This window comes from Pogonomyrmex barbatus, unplaced genomic scaffold (genome assembly GCF_055798465.1).
Source record: "Pogonomyrmex barbatus isolate J1 unplaced genomic scaffold, ASM5579846v1 scaffold6, whole genome shotgun sequence".
NCBI lineage: Eukaryota > Metazoa > Arthropoda > Insecta > Hymenoptera > Formicidae > Pogonomyrmex > Pogonomyrmex barbatus.
In genome coordinates this window covers 8,232,199-8,254,250 of record NW_028297160.1, presented here as the reverse complement: position 1 = coordinate 8,254,250, position 22,052 = coordinate 8,232,199, and the positions used below count along the sequence as shown (strand labels likewise).

The 22,052-nt window shown below is 34.3% G+C and overlaps 1 protein-coding gene across 6 annotated transcripts in view; it reads right to left on the bottom strand.

Annotated features, from left to right (window-relative positions):
* The window catches only part of LOC105424865 (protein amalgam), a 270,737-nt gene that overhangs the window by 233,334 nt on the left and 15,351 nt on the right, over positions 1-22,052 (bottom strand). Inside the window, exon 1 of one of the 6 annotated variants that reach the window (XR_016140763.1) lies at positions 16,341-16,362. The exons of the other annotated variants lie outside the window; for them this stretch is intronic. The gene's annotated coding sequence lies outside the window, so the exon portion shown is untranslated. Of the gene's footprint in view, positions 1-16,340; positions 16,363-22,052 lie in introns of those variants that run through there. 6 annotated transcript variants of the gene reach the window in all.

The following is a 22,052-nucleotide window of genomic DNA, read 5'->3' as shown; positions in this document are numbered from 1 at the left end:
AATTATTTAATTACTATAGAAATTAACAGAAACAATTATAAACATTTTATGTAAATAATATCATTAAAATATTATAAATATGCACTAATCAAGAATAATTGATTTGTCTCATTTCTATATCAAAATATTTCACGTAATTTTAAGAACGTACATATTTTATAACATAAAAAATTTAATAGAAATTTAGTCTATTAAAATCCTATAAAATATATAATTTTAATTAATATAATAAAATTTATTGAACCTGTTATATTTAAAATAATGTTGCATTGGTTTTACAAATATTTAGTAACATTTCAGATCAATTGATGAAAACTAAATTGATGTTCCAAACCGTCGTCTCGGATTAATCCTGATTAATCCTTCGAAATCTAACGAAATGTGCAATTCCTTTAATCCGGCTCACCGCAAAACGAGAGTGTCTCAGCCACTTCTAGTCTTAGTACGACCATCAAATAACGCTTCAGAGATTAAACGAAGATCGGATGTTCACGGACGATCATTAAGATAATTCGTCACAGCCACCCCGTATTTCCTAGCACTCGACGATAGCTAACGAAGAAGCTCGTAAGGCGATCTATAAGGAATAATCAAAGAGGACACGGGTCCATCCTGTGCGGCACGATAAATAAATCTCGAAAGCTGCAGCGAGAGTTGGCTGCCGACTGTACATATACAGATACCGCTTTCATCCCCTTTAGCGAACGCGCCGCATCGTGGACGGGGGCAAAGTTGGTTCTATATGTTCTTCACGGTGGCACCGTTCACTCGGAAGGATTTAGAGGCGGGAATGTAACTGCGCGATACATCTTCCGCTTCGCGGGACGAAAGAGGAGCGAAAAGAGAACGAGAGAGAGAAAGGGGGAGAACGCGAGCGCGCGGGCGCGCGCGCGATACACGAAGAGGAATCGCACCCAAGGTCCCTGACAGCGTAGTTACAGAATAAGTGACAAGTTTGTGTACTGCTCGCGGATCGTTGGATCACTTATGCATGGTAGACCGGTCCAAATTGCTTTGCGGGAGCGTCAGCCTGGAACCGGAAGTTACTGTGTCTCCTAACGTGCCGGGATTTATACCGACAGGTAACTCGGTAGTCTTGAGCCCCGCAGCTCATCCCTCTGAGCGGACTTTGGATACCTTAAGTCTCGTAACGGAGGAGTAAGTTTCGCTCAAGGCGACACTTTCGATCTTCGCCGTGCTGGATTTTTCAACGGCGTGTGCGGTATTGCACCCTGGCGACAGGCAGAAATGAAAGAGATGAGCTTACAAGATTTGATACCGAGCACGGAAAAAGAATATGAGGTGATGAGAAACTTGTCAAATTATATCTGTTTGATGAAGAAAAGTTCGTCTTAGGGAATCCAGGAAGATAAAATTATTTGCAAAATGAACGAATATTTTAAATAACGCGAGAGCGTCTCTTTAAATAAAAATAAAATAAATCTTGAAAAATAATAAGAATAAAAATATTTCTATTTAATATGTTTTGCCGACTATTTTAAAATGTAGCGAGCAAAGATATGTGCCAATATCAAAAATGTTTTTTTAAATATATATCATACATAATGTTGTTTATTGAACAAATAACTGTATAATATGAGTGAAAAGCGCTTCATAAAAATGGAAAAACTTCTTTTACAATAAAACATACACGTAGCACAAATTGAGTGCATGTAACTTTCAAAGAATGCTCTTCAAAATTACAAGCAAAGTGAAATACCTCAGACAAAATATAGTGCCGCGAGTTTCAAAATCACTACTTTCGAACAATCAAAAACTTCGCGTCCTTCTCGTGCCATACGATATTTATATCTCGCGAAAGACTCAAGGGCGTGGTTGAGCTAAGTTTTATATGACTCGAAGGAACCAAACCAAGTTTCTTTTATACATTTTCAGCGTGAGCTGAAAATCGCACTTTTCTCTTGAAAACTTATTCTACTCTGCATCTCAATACTATAGCAAAGCAGATTATTTAAAAAAATATATAAGAAAGATTATATATAATTTGCTATGTTTCTATTTATATACATAATAAGTATATCCGTTATAATAAAATTCGCTCAATTATCTTTCAATTATCATTCATGCACTTAGAATTTCCTTCTTAGAATTTCTTATAACAAATTTTATTAATTCTATTTTGATTCGATTTGTCATTTAGTGTTCCTTTTTATACGCAAATGCCTTATGTCATCCTGCTGGTTTATCGCACGGTAACATAGTAATAATGTAATAAAGCTATTTTGTTTACAATCACAATATGCAACGTGCGTTTAATAAACATGAGACATTTATTCGATTTCTCACAATCCCTTTTTCCGGATTTCTCTCTCTCTATTTCGCGTTGAGAGGAAGATTTATGCTGGCGCAAAATATTAAATCCGTCTGTAGTCGCATACTGGAGTAGCGCTGCACGTGCAGAGTCAAGCAGAAGAAGCGATAAAGATATTCAAACACAGTTGAGAAATATTGTAAATATGTTCAAAAGACTCGTAGATAACCGTAAGAAACGTTTATTTATCGTCATTTGCAGAAAGAATTATTCCTTATATCGTGCCTCAATGTTAAACAAACGCGATATTAATCCTATACACATATTTTAACTTATACTTCTAGTAAACATAAAAGTAAATTTTTAAAAATACAGTAATATAAATGCAAGGTTATATATATCTTTAAATCAAGTGTTATTACAGCAAATAAAAATTTATAAATTAATATTTTTACACATAATAATGGCCAATTATATTCTATAATACAAACCTACGTTTTATATTTCTGATGTCAATTTGTATTTATTACTTTAAAGATATTTAATATAAAGAGAACAAAAAGAATCTATTTCAATCAATCATGTAACTGATACTTAACGTTACGATACTTGACGTTATTAAAGATCATATAATCATATATTATATTTTAATTTAAATATTATTTCCATCAAAATTGACGATCAAAATTTCCATGAAGTAAAGAGCTAAAGAAATAGCTAAAGAAATTTCACTATTATATATTTACTATTATATATTTACAGACATCATAAAAAATGGAAAAGACGCAAAATACGAAAGAGAATGGATCGTGAGAGTGCAAGACCAAGAGCGACATTGGCTGGTAAGGTTTCAACAATTGCAGTCCCTTTCCTCTTTCCATTCCGCCGGCAATTCCCGAGCAAGACATTCAAATCTCGCTTCGCCTGATCGGCTCGCGTCTATACCATTTTGGTCGCATCCCAATGTATTGGAATTCACTTTAAAGGGGTGCAGTCAGGGTGGAGACCAGATCGGGTCCGACGAAGGGTCCAGCGAAGAGCGTGAGATCGTCATCGATGGCAGCAGCGGGGAAACTTCAAGGAGCGGAGTGGGAAAAGAGAATTCAAGGGTGAAATGGTGGCGGGTGCGGAATAGTCGAGCGGTCGCGCTTTACGATGATGGTAGCTTCACCCGTAAAAGCCAATGTAGCGCTACCGTTCTAGTCGCCTGGCGCAACGTGCATACCCTGACCTTTTCCGTACGGCTCCCGCCTATCTCGAAGTGGGATATACTTAACCCTTCCATGTATGAGGCACTTCGACGTGCGAAGATCCCAAAGAACAGCTTCATTATACACGATGCTTCCTACATCGTCCTCCGGCGTGCGCGATACCGATCCTCATTGACGTTGAGTTTTCGAAGGCCATACAATACCCATCAATATTTTGCGCCGATCACGTTCTCCACGTATATAGAAATAACCGCTCATAATACAACGTCTTTGAGCGCGTCTTATCGGCAAGATGTTATCGAATTCCTTGAAGTGCTCCAGAAGTACACTCTAACTTTTGCGACGCGCTCGTCGGCTAATGGAGCGATCTAATAGCTTGCCACGATAGCCACGATTGCTTAAAAACTCGGCCAGTTTCTTTTCTTAAATAAATTTTCTTTTTCCGTTTCCTCTGAGAGTGTACAGTAAAAAATTTTTTTATAAATATAAAATATTAATGAAAAGCAATGTCTGTAAAACTGACGTAACAACACATTTTATGATATCGCAAACGAAAAAGAAATTTGTTATGACAAACAATGAAGGGATTATATTATTTCACTGTTGCGGAATGTTAAAGCAGGTAAAGTATATAGTATATTGCGTATATTCTCACTGGTGACGGCAGTAGCGACGACAAACTCTCAGAAAAGATACATAATTCTACAGCTAACTCTTAATAACTGTTACAGCGACGAAAACTAATAAAGTTGCGGAGGCAACTGGGATTACTTCTCGCTAGTGCAGTAACAGGCAAAGTAACCAATTAGTCGGCTCAGGCATTTAAAATCTAATTAGTCGAAACTCAGGCAACTGTACAAAACATAAACTCTGCTAGGTAGTGCTTAGAGACCGCAAATCTCGAATTAATTATGGCTGTGCATGTTAGCTATAAAAAATTGCAACCACGATTTACAACGTAGAGCTTAATCATTTCTCAAGGACATTTAGAACACTGCACAGTACTTGCCATCAGAAATATCTCGAGAGTGCACAAAGCGAAAGCTTATTTATCATCTATTTAAAAAAATAGTATGCAGTAATTTTTTCAATATTTTATCAACATGTGGCAATACGGTCAGCGTACTGTTGATTGACAGAAAAGATACGATGCTATCAAGAGCATGTTATATTTATCTTGAAGCGATTTTCACTCGCAATTTTTCGAAAGTGCTTTAGTTTGATAAAGGAAGTTTATAAAATGTGCCACAAACTCTGCTATCAATCATCTAGACATGAACGATTAAATGTGGTAGCAGCTGAAAAAACGTTGTAAATCCTGGAAGAACCTAGATTACAGTTTTCCACGTTTCGACGTGATATGTCGACTGATAGCGAGGTCTGTGACACGTTTTATAAGCCTGCTTTGTCGAACTAAAGCCGCTTCGCTGACAAAAAGTCATTTACGTAGAAGTGACTCGCATCGATCGTTCACGTGTATTTCTTCGCGTCTGACGTCATAATTCAAGTTGACTGATGTAGGTATTGTCGGCGCGACAACACACTTTCCTGATGTAACACTTCTAACATCAGAAAGACGACATCTGTACTCGGGGTAGACACTTCGTGCGCGTACGAAGACGTTACGAAGATGTTGTCCCGCGTAAAACGGTAACCACGAAATGCATTGTCTGTTTCAATGTCGACGCACTGTTCATTACACGTTCCGCACGGGCGACGGTTTCCAAAGTGCTCAAACAACAATCAAGCCGCGAGGGTACGGGCTCAGTACATATTGTGGAACATCGCCACTCTGAATTGGAGACCAGCCCCCCCCCCCCGCTATCGCCTTCCTACTATCAATTTAACCCCTTTAACTCTCTGCGTGCCTATCCCGAACATTTCGACCGGTGGTCATCGTTGTTTCGCAGAACCCGCGGGTATATTTGTACAGCGGCAACTATCAATTTGCTGGAATCCATTACGGTATTAGAGACGGATTCGACGATTTAGAGACGCCAGTTTGTGGCGCGCGCCGAAACACGCACGCCAGCTCTAATTACACGCGATTTGCGTGACACGTCCTTATGTTTCGAAACGACTAACCGTATTTTCCTAACGCAGACGACTAAGGGAAGCAATTAACGAAATCCTCGTTAATTGTCCGGCGGAAATCAGTAAATTTATTTGTCGCAACAGGCTGCGAAATCCCGATTACCGCATCCTTTTGCTGAATTCAGTCTCGTGACCAAAGATTGATAAGACCAAAGATATATAAGACTCGGAAATATCTCGTACTTTTTCACGCATACCTGACCATTTGTATCTTTTAAAAAATTAAAAAATTTCATTAGAATTAATTTTAATTTTATGAAAATATCAACATATAATATTTCAAAAATCTTATATAGATAATTAAAACCGAAAAACGAAAAATTGAACGTTAAAGCGTCCAATTTTAATTTTTAATTATTAGTTCTTGTTCCGCGGATTGTAGAATATCCATACTTTTTAATTTACAAATTCGTAAGCTTACGGGAGTTTTTGCTATTAATTTTATGGCATATTCTTTGGATATTCAAGTAATAAATACTTTTAACTCGTATATAGCTTTGGGCTTGAATATCGATCTACTGCACAATAGATGTGCGATCAACATTTTCTGAAAAAAGGAAACCCCATTTGATATTCTATCAGGAATACTTGCCACGATTCGCCACATATACAGGACACATCCTATATACATATATCCCGTGTATACGAGAAGGTGTCGTGCGGCTTTCGATGTATGCGCCATACGTATACATATATCTACATATATCGTCGTGTTGTGACAATTAGGTAGCGGAATGCAGATTGCGGTCGGCTGCTACCCGTAGTTACCATACGAAGGGGACGGTCCAGAGAGGGGTTAAAGGGGCTGATCGTGACGTCGGGCCGTTGCGCCATCGTGACCATCCCCGGAGACACAAACCAATTGAAGCAGTCATTTCGAAAGGATCATTAAACACCATTAACATTTCCTAATACATGAGCGATTACACGATCTATATCTTTATCTTTCTGTCGTTCTTTTGATTGATTTTTCTACTGGTGTACTCTGACCACTGACTTTGATTGATGACGAGTTCAGATCATTGAACATTTTGATAAATAGAATCTACAGTTACATCAATAACAATATAAGCAAGTTGTGTACCAAGTTACATTTATAACAATTACAAACAATCTTCCTTCATATTGATTTATTAAATTTGTTTAATTATTTATTTACTTAAACTTAATAATTTATTTACTTAAAGTAAAATTTACAAAGTTGTCAGATATAATATGTTTTGAAAGCCTCAATTCTATTGTTAATTGTTTATCGATATCAATATGTATCTATATATATATATATATATATATATATATATATATATATAAATGTTATAACTTGATTACTGATTAGTTAATAAATAATTTAAGAAACACTATGCTGTTAATTGGAAGTACACGCTATATGATATTTTAAAGAGAAATTGATTATTTTGTTTACAAAATTCCAGTTCGGTGAACACGCATCGATTATGCACGATCTTGAAAAGCCAGCTAAATAGGTAACACCTCGTAATTACCAGTAATTACATATTCTCTCTCAGTCACTGAGTTTTAGAAAGCTTATATGTGTTGTGGAAAGTGGCAATTACACTTTAATTTGCCAATAAAATTTTGTGTAAATTAAAATTTTTATCATCAAATTAATTAATTGATTAATTATCGTAATCGGAATTACAAAGAGAAAATATTTTTTCATCTTAAATCATAGTTAAATATATAATTTAAATTATGTAACGTAATATTAAAATATTATATTTTACAATTGTAAATATGATTAAAAATGTAAATATAAGAGAGAAAATAGTTTTTTAATATAAAAATTTTTTTATTTCTGGATTAATTGCATTTCTTCAAATTTTCAAATTTTTACCAACATAAAACATGGCAATGCTCGATGATAATTTTCATTCGTTGCGTGCCAATATCTGTGAATAATCTTTATATGTGGATGAATATACTGCGCACACGCTCGCACACCTGCGTCACCCGGGAATGGCATAAACCCCAGGAAATTGCGCCCTCGGGGTATCGTCTTCGCGAAGTCGATCAGTCTACGGACGATTGCGTCTTCCGGATTTTCCGGATTATGCAAACACGAACAAGTTCGTTTGTCGATAAGCGAATTGGAGAATAAGAGTGCAAAAATTAAAGTGTCGTCTGTACTAATGCGTTAATATCTAAATTGCGTCATGGAAGTCGATACATTTACACGAAGGTTTTTTTTTTAAATATTAGTAATTCTTATACCATTACAAATATTTCTCGTAATGTAAAATCAAATCGCACAATCTGTTTTGTAACGATCACATCAAGGTTTAAATGGATAACGTTAAACGCTCGCTGTAGATTACTTTTTCGGGAGATCTATGTATCAGCAAGCGAAGATGTTCACATGAAAATACGAAGGATTTAAAATACGGGCGATCGGAAACGCGATACGCAGACTACGGTATCACAAGAAAGAAATCAGGTGTCGAGCGATCGAGGATTTTCGAGAAAGCAGTTTACGTCACTTCGTTGCAGACCCATTTCAGACTTCCCTGTTGGTCGACATCAGATAAGCCACTCCGGAAACAAACTTTTCGGCAGTATCGTTCCCAGTTCTTCCCCGATTTTTCTTTAAAGAACCGAGACCCTTATTATCGATACCCAGATCGCGGAGTTACTTCACGATATCTACAGTACTGCTAATAACTTCCGGTCTCTTTAATTCAATCGAGAGGCAATTCCCCGCCTCTGTTGCCTCGTACTTTACAGTTTCTTGTAGACAAAGTACTTTCTCTTCATTTTCAGAAACTAACTTATCAATTTCTTCAACAGTATGCAAGAGGGTGCGCTAATTATTTACTTACTATTATGACAGCAACTATGTCAATTTTCTTCACAACACGAATCAATACTGTGCTCAAGTGAAAATAAATGAAAATTGGTCTCAACGAAAAGCATTTAAGAAACTTCACAGTTTTTCAAAAAACTTCGAAATAAGAAAATTACTTAGTAAAAACAAAATAATAACGGCATAATTCGTATTAATAATTGTAAATATTTGTAAATAGCTTAAATAAAAATTTGATACAACATACTTTTAAATTATGATACAATTATGATCAATTCTCGACAATCAAGAAATAATAAAAATTAAATTATTATTTAACTTATTATTTAATTAATTATTATTTTATATTAAATTTGGCACATAAATAAAATTAAATTAAAATTTAATTTATCTTGTCAATATCAAAGAAACATTTTCATTATTCATTTTCATAATTTTTTCTAGTAGCGTTAAATATATTTTTATATTTCAATATTTCTTAAATCTAAAAATGTAACTGCTAAAACGCCATTATTTATTATCATTAGATTAAAAAATTTTTCGTGCAATGGATGAGAAAGAAATACTTTGAGGTGTTATTAAGTTAATATCTCACGCACCAATTGGTTGATTAAACGGACAGAAAACTAATAAAAACTGAACGATTGATTGGTCACGTCTGGAAAAATAATTGAACGGTTCATGTTCAATAGAGAAAAAAAGGAGTACTATCGAGTTTCTATTATCCGGCTTGACGCTAAATCGTTATCAAAGTTCAACGACGGCAAAGCGGAGATAAAATTGAGACTGTCCTGAGAAAAAGTCCTATGAATGCAGGCCCGAGCTAACGATTTATCACTGACTCTTTTCGTTTTTTATATTTTACACGAGGATACTTCAGAAATACGTAGAACTATTGTCCTTTATGGTGTCTCCAGAAAGTCAAGAAATACATCCCAAAGTCTCGGCGGTCTTCAATGCTAGTCGTATAAAAATTCAACGGGCTTTCACGAACATATCGTTTCAAAGCTACGCGGATGCGCCATGGTCTAAGTGTGGCTACTATTTTTACAAAGGCTATCCAAGAGGACAAAAGATCGCCAGTCGTCGCCACCAGGATTAATGATCCGTTCGGGTTCGTCACCTGTCACGGTATCACGTGACTAACGACGCGACAAAAGAGAGAAACGGAAATGTAAGAAGTAAACTCATCCCTTTTCATATTCACTCTTTTCGAACTGTAAGCAGGATATTCTTGACTTTTTTGGTCATTCTTTAATAAATAAATTGTATCTGTTTACTTGAAACAAAACAATTAGAGAATTCTTCAGGCAGTCAAATCCAGACGGTTTACTATCTTTGTTATTGAGTTTACTTCCATATAAAATTTGAATACAAAAATTGAATAAAACCATGCAATCCTTCTGGAAATAAATTAAAAATCACTTCGTTACATTACAGAATAAATTAAACAACGTTATTTATTGAATTTCTCAAGTATAAATACTTTTTCCTCCCTTCTTCATTTATGTATTTTACTTTAGAATAAAAATATTTCGATGCGAAAAAATAAATTATGACAATTATAACATTTTTTATAAGTGTTTAAATAGTGCAGTAAAAAAATCTCGCTTTTTCATTTGTTAACCAGAAGAATAATATAATCGTTTTTGTAAAAATGGGATCAAGTAATCAGGGAGTGATTTGCATTACAATAACAATAAATTTTCATCATGGTTTGCATAAATTGCAAACAAAATTATAGTTTACATAAACTACGTTTGCATTGTGTTAGTAGATTATAGTATATTGCCTATATCAAAATTGTCCGTTAGCAAGATGTTAATTATCGCACATCAGCAATATATTAATTATAATATCTCGTATACATAATTATCAGCGTCTATTATATTTATATTCGGTTAATATCTATTTAATAGAAATATAATTGTGTTTATTATTATTAAGCTATGACTTAATTTGCGTTCATGAAAATAGATACTGTGATAAAAGTATACTCTTTGAAAATGATTTATAACACAATCGATATTGAACGCGCAGTGTTTGTATTGCGTCAGCATCCGAACTATCCGAAGTTCACGTCGTCCATTAAATATCGCGTAACGTCCACCATTGGGAGAGCGAGAGAGAGAGAGAAGACATATATAATCTCTAGTAAACCCAAAACCATTACCATATACAAGTCCTGCCTTTGTATCCAGCACGTCCCCTGTAAATATCGCCGTTTCCCTTTGTCGATGCTTTGCCCGTCGTCCAACCCCTCTCGTCCTTTACCCACGTACGCCCCTCTTCTCACCCCCTTACGGGGCGCATCCTTACGCGCGCGGATGCGGTACCTCTTTCTCTTTAACGCGGATTACGGAAAGTCTCGTTCCTCGGATCTCTCGTCGGGTGATAAATTCGTTCAAGTAGAATGCAGCGCGAACGGCGCATCCTATCCAAACCACCTGAGATATCGCCCGTTCTCCCTCCCGGTGAAGAAGTCTCATGATAAATTCTGGAGATTCTGATATCTTACGTTCATCGCATAATTTTAAGATCGCGGATGAATCCGCAACAACAATCCGGAATACTGCATTTTTACACGCGATATTTATATAGGATATAAAAATAAAAAGTTACTATTTTCGTCTTGAAATATAATGTATGCTGCGTCAACTCAATATTCACAATTAAACTTTTAAAAATCTATTATAATCTATTATAATTTTAAAATCTATTATAAATCTATTATGCAATAAATTTAACTTAATTCTGACTTTTGGTACTTTTAAGAAGTGGATTTTATAATTGAGGAAAATTACAGAAAAGTAACAGCCATCACGATATATGCTAGTACGATTAAAAATGACTCTATTCAGCTGAATATGATTTTTCAACACCGAAGAATCTTCATTTGATGTAATCTCTATCAGTGACAGTCCCCAAACGCAAACGAGTTTGCGACATAACGAGTTCGCGGCTCTACGACTACACTGAATCTTCGTTGCTTTATACGAACGTGAAGATACACACTCTTTATCAGGAACGACGTCCTCGAGGAGTTCCTGATTGGATGACACTTTCCAAAGCATAAAAGACGGTCGTTCGCACCCGTGTTGGGCTTTTCCCGCGGATCGATAACCGAGGAAGAGGTGATATCGTTGTCTACGTTAAGCTCTCGGCGGTACCGCGGATATACAAACACATTGACGAATCGATGGAGATCCTTTCTTTAAATCGATCACAGATGACGGTGGGACATTTTAATCGAAAATGTGATTTATGTGATGGGTAAGCTTGAGCATGCGCCCTCGTCTACAGGTCAATATCTTGCAGAGTTTATTTGATGACGGTTTCGACATGTCTGTCTAGTCATACCAAGGCAGTCCAAGAATTTCACAGGAATGTAAGATAAATGTACATTATCATTTAATTACAAGAAAAGCAAAAGGTATTGATATATTATATAAACGTGAGAATATACTCTATTGAATATACATTTTATATCTAGGAAAAATAAAATAATTTGTGGATATTTACAATCTACATAATTTAAATAATATTAATTGTAAAAAAATAATATAAATAAGTATAAAATATTTTATTGTTTCTATTAATTTTTTAACTTTTGATAATATTTTTCAAAATTTAATTTGTTAAAAATTTTTTAAATGTGATTATTTTTGTTTATTCTTTTTTTAATAAAACATTTAATCCTTTTTTTTAGTAAGACATTTAAATATTTGCTTTGATGTCAACACACAAGAACGTGTCAAAGTAATAAAAGGTCATAAAAATGTATGATATTAATATATGATGCTAAGACATTATGCCACAATATGTCGGCCATATATCCATAAATACCCTGCTTGAATTACAAGCAAGTCATCTTCACGCATATTAACGTCTTCTTTCAGTTACAATGGTGCCGTAAAAAGGGCAAAGCAACATATTTATTTTTAATGCATTTAGTATAAGTCAAAATAATCAATATTATCTCTTTCCAATAAGCAATTATTATAAAATGTTTGTTAGATGTTATATATTATACCATATATGTAATATTACAAATATTACAACAATCAATAATAAAATAAAGGCCTTTTTTTACTCAAATATAAAACTTTACCTAAACAGAAATAGTCACTGACAAATTCGTATAAATAAAAGATAATTAAGATTTTTATAAATTAAATCATTATTTTATTGGTATTATCATTATTTCCTTCACGTTAGCAAAAACATTAACAGATTTAATCACAGGAACAAATAAATACATTTTGCGGCTGGCCTTCTTTTCTCTACCAGCATGCGCAATTCAATCGAATTATTATTCGATTGAATTATTATTATTCAGTATCTGATGAATAAGAACACGGTTCTTGGTGCCGCCGCTTATACCACTCTGATTTTCCGGCGGATGATTTGATAAGCCTCGAAGTAATCAGGTTCCAGTGGCAGCTGCCTACGACACCGCAGCAAGGCCCACGCTCGTAATCCGTAGAACGGCCATATTGAAACGGAAACACAGAGGCCGGTGACAGCAGAGATTAGAGAATTACTGCGAGCCAATAACCATTAAAGAGAACGACCGACAGTGCCAATGTTCCGCGACCACAAGCTGGCTTTAAACGGCCCAATATTAAACACCGTACTGCGCGGATAGCAACGGCGCAAACACACTTAAGCCATATCATCATCCTCTACATAGACAAACAATGATAGAAAAGAAACACAAACAGTAATATGATATAAACAACAATTAATATTTATAATATTAAAAACTTAAACGTAAATATCTCTTCTTTACGCGATAATCTAAGATTATTATATTAATTAAAAAAAAATGTAATATTATATTTGAAATAGTTATGGACAAGAAGACATTTTCAATTCTCAGAGCATCACAAATTTCTCTCACGAATATATTCTATTTTATGTGCACACACGAAAATTTTAGAATGTATTGCGATCTTCTCTCCGTCTTCCTCTTTTCTCTTTTTCTTTTTCATTCTTCTCGGAGCCGCACGGTGGATTACTTTTACTCTGTCGCCAACGCTTCAACCGATAACTAAACTTTACACGTTGAAAAATAGAAATTGGTTGTAGAAGAAGTTACGAAGTTTTAATAATGTTCGCGAAGAAATAAAGCCAGGGGCCTGTACACGTCAATCGTAACGTAAAGATTCCAAAAAATTTTGAGACAAAATTTCTTTGTAAATACGACCTAAATTCATAAACATCTGCAAGATCATCGAAAATAAAGTAATTTTTTCATAGAATTTTCGTGATAAAAAATAATCAGGTTCAATCAAATACAAATAAAAAAATATAAGCAACAAAATTGTTATTAAAACAACATTACAATATTATCTTTATATCCAAGTATTAAGCAATTTTTTATTTAAAAAATTACCTAATGTGTACCTTTTGTTTGTTCCTATCAAATAAAATTTAATATTAAATATTTGTAAGCATATTATTATAAAAAAGACAACGGAGTTCCATCAGCAGTTTATTCGCATTAAACCAACTTCCTCTGTTGCTTTGTCTTCTTTGACGTCGGTTAAATTACCCTTGGAAAACGTTGGAAAGTTTTAATAATATTCGTGGAGAAATAAACGAGCACCGAGTGACTACATAGAAAATTTTCAACAGACTTGAAATTAAATATAATCTTCTGTTTAAAACACAAATTTTTTTAACGTCTTTTTACTTAACATTTAAGATATATAAAATTATTTACATATTTCAGCAATAATTAACGTAATCCAACTGAAATGTAATTACACGTCAATTTTTTATAAGGTTCATGATACGTTAACAAAATTCCTCATTGTATAATGTTGTTTTAGAGAGAATCTGGAGGTGTGCTTTAGCAAGAACAATGAGTATCAAGGCGCGATCAAAGCCAAGAAGGAGGATTGATGAAAGTATTTAGCAAACTACTTCGCGGTCAAAGTAGATTAGCGAGTTAACCTGGATGAAACTTCTCAGGTGGTGGGAAACGAGTTGCAGTAGAGTATATAACTTCAAATGCTTTTCGAGAGATGAGGGCTCCGCTCGACGGTAAGTTAGGTTGATTGTGCGACCAGATAGATGTTGGAGAGGCAGAAAATTTTTGGCCAAGATCGGTATTTATCAAAATAAAATCTTTTCGGTTGGACATTCGGATTACAGTTGACGGTTTTCTAACACGATAAATGATGCCACTCGTTATCAGACATTTTTATCCCTATCTACAAATGATAAACGAGCTCTTGTGTATCACGTTCGTAAAACAATTCTTATCCGCGTATTTCCGAAAGCCCTACGAACACAAAACTACTTCATTTCCATGAGAAAATCCAACCTCTGCATTTAAAAAATTAAAAAATCTGAAGATTACCGTCTTCATCTTGTATTTCTGCATTCATTGCATAACTTTAGCATCCGCTTAGGTAAAAGAACACTGTTTTACGGAAATAGCATTACGGTAAAGAAATAAGTTACGTCTCTCAGACGCATTTTCTTCTTCAATTTGTTCTTCAGTTCGAGTTCTTCTCGACGCCGACTATTCTCAACTTCCAGATTTTCTCAATTTGCTTTAAATCCTTCTACTGCGTTTATACGTATATTCTCATCGTATTATATACTAAGAAAACGCTCTTTATCGATAATTTGCAATAAAACGACTCTCAATCTTGCAACCAATTCAATCGTTGAACTTTCTTGCTAAAGAAATATCGAATATATAACTTGCAACATAAGTATTTTATCTTTTCGTCACGTGAGAATTTTACCGCAAGCCATTATCGATTGGTCGCTGTATCTCTTTCTTTTCCTTTCGAGCTTAACTTTAGTTCCAGGCAAGACTATAGAGACCTGATCAATCGCGACAAAACTTTCCAATAATGTGAACTAGTTAACGATTTTTATGTTACGTATAGATATACCACGCATGTTCCTCGGCTGTTTAGTTCAGACACGTACTACCAAGTAATGGCAACTTATCGGTTTCAAACAGTGACAATTTGTTACTTAAAGAATTGATTGGAAAAAAACATTCGGCTATGATCAAATTGCTTTAAAAGTTTATAAAGTTTAATTAAAAATTAGAAAAATATTGCAGTGTTTCTAAATAACAAAGAATCAAAATATTTATTGTAATTAAATGATTAGAAAATAATCAAGTCAAAATGGAAAATTGACAGAAGAATCCAATATCTCCAATTTGAAACAGATAATCTCAACAATAGATTGTTTCGATTTGGTACATTGTCCGCAAAAATAAAAGACGATTTTATTAAATAAATGATATTAAATAAATGAATTTAATTACTTGTGCATAACATTGTTGTTGAATATACCTGTTAATAAATAATAATATTGTTATTATTTTCTGTGAATATTATTTATATGCGCGGCAATAATAATAAAATAAAACCGTAAAACATATACGCTCTCTGGTACCATTTTTTAGTATCAATAATTAATATGCATATTTCAAAATAAGACGTTATAAAATATAATATGTAGTAAAAGCACATCAGCCCACCCCAGTATTATACTTTGCATCACAGTAAAAGGAAGCTTTAAACTCACTTAAGGTCCACGAAAGTAATCCGCAAAAAGTTTACACGCATATATATATATATATATATATATATATATATATATATACATGCGCTGGTCTTTCGCTTTTATGCAAAGTAACCCTGTTAATAATGTAGACCTCGCATACAACGACAAGCTAACAGTTTTTAATAAAGTAATGTTTAAGCAATCCCGGGTCCATCTCGGCAGGTGCCTCTTTAAAGTTTCATTCACTTGCTAATAAAGCAATAGTATCCCGTAACTTCTCCAGACAAGTTCCTTCCGCGCCTGTCACTCCGTTCACGCTGTAAGTCCGCTTGACCATCATTTCCGGCGTATTTCGCTCAACGGTCTGCTGTACTCCCGATCGCCATGTAGTACCTACCTATCTAACCGTCCTCAGGAAGTCACGTAGACGGTAATGCCTGTGTACTCGACTGCACGAGGATATATCGCACGTATATATATATATATATATATATATATATATATATATATATATACATACACACGCGCGCGCGCGCGCGCGCACACACACACACACACACACACCAGTTATACGTCTTTGATATGTACTCTTCCGCCACGTCGGATTGAATGTTCTCGCGTATGTTCTTCGCCGAGTCATCACTTTCCTCCTCTTTGAGATCACAGCCTGCCGCGTACTTATCGATTGTCTTCCGGTGACGAAGTTCGATCTCGTAAACGCGTCACCGCGAACACCGTTTCGATGTTCGCCACTTAATCAGAATCAAAGGTCACGATAAGCACGCTTTGACAAATAACAAGAGGCACCGCGACGCGCGAGATTGCGTTCCTTTCGCGCTGCGTACGTTGAAACGCCGGATAAGATCTCGAGTATCCTTTTCGTAATTAGAATCCGAGTCCGTAAGAGAAGCTTTAATTAAAATTTCTTTGGTCGAAGATGTTTCGGCTTTTGCGCACGGCTTAACGAGATCCTTTTAAGAAGTAAAACTGTATTTCAGTTAGACATGATTAACAAGATCTGACAAAAATGTACTCGCAAAATTTTATTTCATTATATTGAAAGTTAGATTTTTCAAGCATTATGAAAAAAGCGGCATATAGTCATTTACCATAGCAGACATTTCCATCCTCTATATCTACATCACATTTTACACAAGATATTTAATTCGACTATGCATAGATTAGCAACTACAAATTATCTGCTTAAATGTTCTTGTGTGAATTCCCTCATCGATTAACATTCCAATCTCTGAAAATGAGAGTACTATCAGCTATGTATAATATATCTCTCTCGAGGCTAAAAAAAATATTCTAATTCTAAAGCAAAGTCAATTTAATATGTTACAACACTGGCATACAACCTATCGCCACAAGCTCCACTTAATCATATAGAATTCTATCTCATTTGTACATAATCAATATCGCAATAATTAACTAAATTAAACGTAATAATCGATCGATCTCTCCATGAACGCGAACTGAAATTTGCAGTAAGGAGTGATTAACCGAAATCCTTAATGTGCATAAGGATCTGCGCTTATTGTAAACTGATACATTTTCGAAGCATCCGTGTGTATCTATTTATGAGTATAGCTATGCCCGTATCTACGTGACACTAGGATACATTGAATCGGACGACCTGTGAGGGCATAGTATCGGGAACATACATCATATCTGTAGACTTATACGTGACTTCCGTATATGGAACACGTACGTATGTGACGATCGAGAATAAAGCAGAGTTGTAAGTGAACTGTTTCGGAAATGGTGGTCAGATAGATATACTGTGGGTGGAAGAGCAATAGCTGGATATCATCTTGTCGTCATGACGTACGTCCGAAACTTTGTTTGATTTGTATAATCGCGATTACTATCTAATACGGGTTCCCATCACGTGCGACATCATTACGAAATTAAACGCGTCACCATTATTTCTAATCAATATACTGAGATAAACAGCACAAATAGTATTTTTTTATTATTTCAAGAAATGAAAGAATTGTCGATCTGTCCGTCAGTTGTAGAGCCGGTTAACTTTTTAAATCACGCTGCATCACGCTTTGTGTCTTCTTCTTTTTTATTTATTGTCCACTATCACGTAATACTTTTATGTGCTGTGTTTTCAAGAGATTTAATCCTAGGTCATAAAATAAATTTCACTCCGCTCTACTTATAAATCATTTTGCGACACTACCGCACCAATAAATTTTTCGGAACAGTCCAAGTTCAACAGCATTGTAGTCCAACAACTCGCTTGCTACCATGGCATTTGAGATCATAAGTGGCCCCCGTTTTATGCCGAACATATTTGAAGTTCTGGAGCAGTCTTCTCCTCCTCGTCGAATATTTCTTCGTCCTCTACAGACGCTAACCAGTGAAATGCAGTCAATAAGGATTTCGATGACGGATTGCGTCAACAATACGTTTGTTCGGCATGGCAAATAATCTTTCGTCAAGATGAAAGGGGGTACTCGTCTCTTCCGTTTCCATTTCCGCCCTTTTCTTCTTTCGCAGCACGTTTTATACATTGATCTTCTATATCTATCACCCTCCGTTTGACCGCGTGTTACCCTGATATGTCCACTTCTTTCTCCGCAACGTTTCACACTTGCAACTCTGCTTTATTTCCAATTGTCATGTATGTCGACTGCGGGTAGACGTATCGGTATATAGACGTATCACAAACGTATCCATCTTTCCTCACAATAGATACGTTAAACTCAAAGTATTCACAGAAAAGAGAAACTAGGTGAAGGACTTACTAAATCGAAAAACTAATACTAAAATATAATACTAAAATGTAATAATATATAATACTAAAATGTATATAATATAGCAACTAGCGTTTAAAAAAATTTATTTACTTTAATCGTTTATAATCGCAATCTAAACATTTTTCTAAATCTTTAGTAAATGATTTTTTGAAATAGGTATTTTACTGAGGATTTTTTTCATTGAACAATCTTAAAATTATTACTACGTAACATTGTAATATTTTTAGAATTAAGGGTGTTGTTAAACAATTTGCCAATAACAGATGAAAATAGATGATTTTCATTCTCGGCTACTTCGATCGCGAGCGTTATTACAGTACACAGTTTTGTGTGCAAAATTGGATGTCTGGCAGAATATCTAGATTTCAAAGCGCCACGCCAGTGCATTAGGAATGATAGCGTGATTATCTATCCACATCCCGCGGGAGGGTGAGGGTTCGCAAAGTGATGGTAAGGGGTGGCCTGGTGGTAAATGGCCAGGATCATCGGGGAATATCGTAGTTACGCATTAGAGGGATACAGACACAACTGCTCTCTGATAGGTTAACGATATTACCGGACTAACGACGAAACTCTATACTATCGAACTATCCCAGACGTCCACCAAGTCAAAAGATACGGAAATGTATTAATTTAAGATACGGCATCGTTACGATTATGTGTGTTGTGTTATGTACTTAAATTATGTAGCAAATATGATTCAGTTTTAAGATACATACGTACATTTTAATTTTAATAATTTCTTATATTAAAAAAATGCTTATTTTTTTATATTCGTTTTTATTAAAATTTTAACTACACATTTATATGGAAAAGATATTAATGTTATTATAAAATATTCTTTAATAAATTTCATTGGCGAACCAAATTTAAAAATTCTACCAAAATAATATAATATCCATCAAATAGATTACTAATTGTCATCTCTGTTATATTTTTGTTTTATGCGTCATCCTCGCTAGGAAAACAGCGAACATAGAAAAGATGCCTGCGATAGAGCGAATTCCCGCAACAATTTTCAAGAAAAACACTTTGACACCATAGAGGTTGCGCAATCTGTTTACCATCCACTTTGGTATGATGCATCACAGCATCGCTCGCAATGACAAATCCGCTTGCGCTGTCGGCCGTGTTTGTTTCTCGATACGTTGCGACGCCCACGACGTAAAAATCTCCCGATAAGCATCGAAAAATAGGAAATAAAAGGAAGAGACGATGAAAGAAGAGAGATGAAAGAACATCGGGAGATAAATCCGAACCATTTTCTCGCTAATATTATAATCGCCTTTCCGAGGCTTTAACTAATTCTCATATTTCAAGCTGCGCGCTTGTCATTTGTAACAAAAATCTATTTTGCAGAAACAATATAATTAATAAACTACGGTTTCCAGATTTTCCAGTTATTAAACAAATATTTAAAAATAACATTTGTTTCTATAAATTTCAAAATTCTTTTTTTAATAAAGACTTTAATAAAAATTGTATTGTAAACAAAATTTGGAAAATAAAAATCTATATAACAAATATTAAAAAGATAATTTAATTACATATTTCTGAAACAATTACTTTCCTTCTCCGATAAATCCGATATCTTTTTGATTTCTACTTCTCTTTTTCCTTTATTTCTCCTTGGCACTCAATTCTTGTTCGGGAAAACACGTTAATTACGATCGCACAGCACTATGCGATGGCATTTTCGACGTTAACAGCATACGATGTGCACTTTATTATACTAGAACATAACAGGCGCGCGCTACGCGCGCGCCATTAAGCTTTTCATATTATATATTTTTATATTATTCGTTGATGGTAGCGACGTACCGTCGTGATGAAAAATAGAAACTCATTCATCCTTGTTTATCTTATCTTTGTCCTTGTTCAAAACCGATTCAAAGTTTCATTCGCTGCTAACCTCGCCCGCCTTTTACAAATTGTCATTTGCAAATTGACAGTAACTCACGAAATTAACACAGCAAAAGAACCAATCAGCATTGCGCAAAAGCGTCAACAATAAACTTCGAGAAATACGAGTCGACTTAACATCTCCTTTTTTATAAAGGATTGGAACAGAAGAATAACATGGAAAAAGTAGAATCACAGGAAACTATCCTCTCGATACTCACGACATCTCGCGAAATAACACAATAAAAGAATATCAAGGGACAAATGACGAGAAAGTTTAGTATATCAATGGAATCAATTCCTTGCAATCAGTTACCATACAAACAACAACATTAGCGATTGCTATTGTAACTGCGTTGCAGGGATTAGTAAATAACGTGAACACATAACGTACCAACATGCCGCAATAATCGAGTTCATGATTAGCAAAGCGGGATAGATCGATGATTACCTATTGACGTACCTTGCCATTGCAAATCTATTCGGCATTAACGTGGCATTATCACGTAAACATTGTCAAAACATAAAGGTATCTCGTGCATACGTGCCAATATCAAAAGATTCCAATAAATTTGAAACATGCAATAAAAAAATAAAATTGGATGTATTTCTTTTATATTAACAGAATGGCGATTTTTATATAAAATCTCGATTACATTCGTGCACTTCACACGTCTGTCCAATTTTATATTAAACTTGATACAGGCATCCAACAGAAAGCATTGCACTTTTATTTTTTTTATAAAAACTAAAACTTTTATATAACTCGAAAAATATGCATATGTATTTGTTCATAAATAAATCCTTTTATTATCAAGAAAGTCACAATTATAGTGCTATCAATTAACAAAAAAAATCTTTTTTTGCTAAAATTGTTTAGTTTTGATTGCTTTATAAAAGTCGTTGACATTATAAATAGAAATAAAACTTTTAGAATATTATTTTTTTTAATACAGATATATAAAATTTATAAAAAAATATTCTAATAATAAATGTTAAATATGGGTTAAAATATTTTCACTGACATCGATACGATGTTTTTTCATTAGATACATAAATAAAAAATAAAGAATCTTTTAAAAAAGTTTTTTTAATGTTAAAATTTTAAAAAAATAAAAATGTTTTAATAATTTCGACAATTTCTGTAATATTTTATTTCTTAAAAATAAATATCTTTTTAAATATTTTTAAATTAATCAGTTTTTATCCTAGCATATTCTGCAAATTCCATTCAGATTATTATCCTACCAGGTAAAAATAGATAGGTAAAAACTAAAAGTAATTGAATATTACAGAATTCATTGAATTTAATCTTTGAGATGTGATCTTCCAGTATTGAAACTTTCAATCCAATCTCTTGTGATGTCATATCGATGCATTATGGAATCAGTGGCGTAATCTGCAATTCGATGTAATTAAAGCGCATGAGGTGA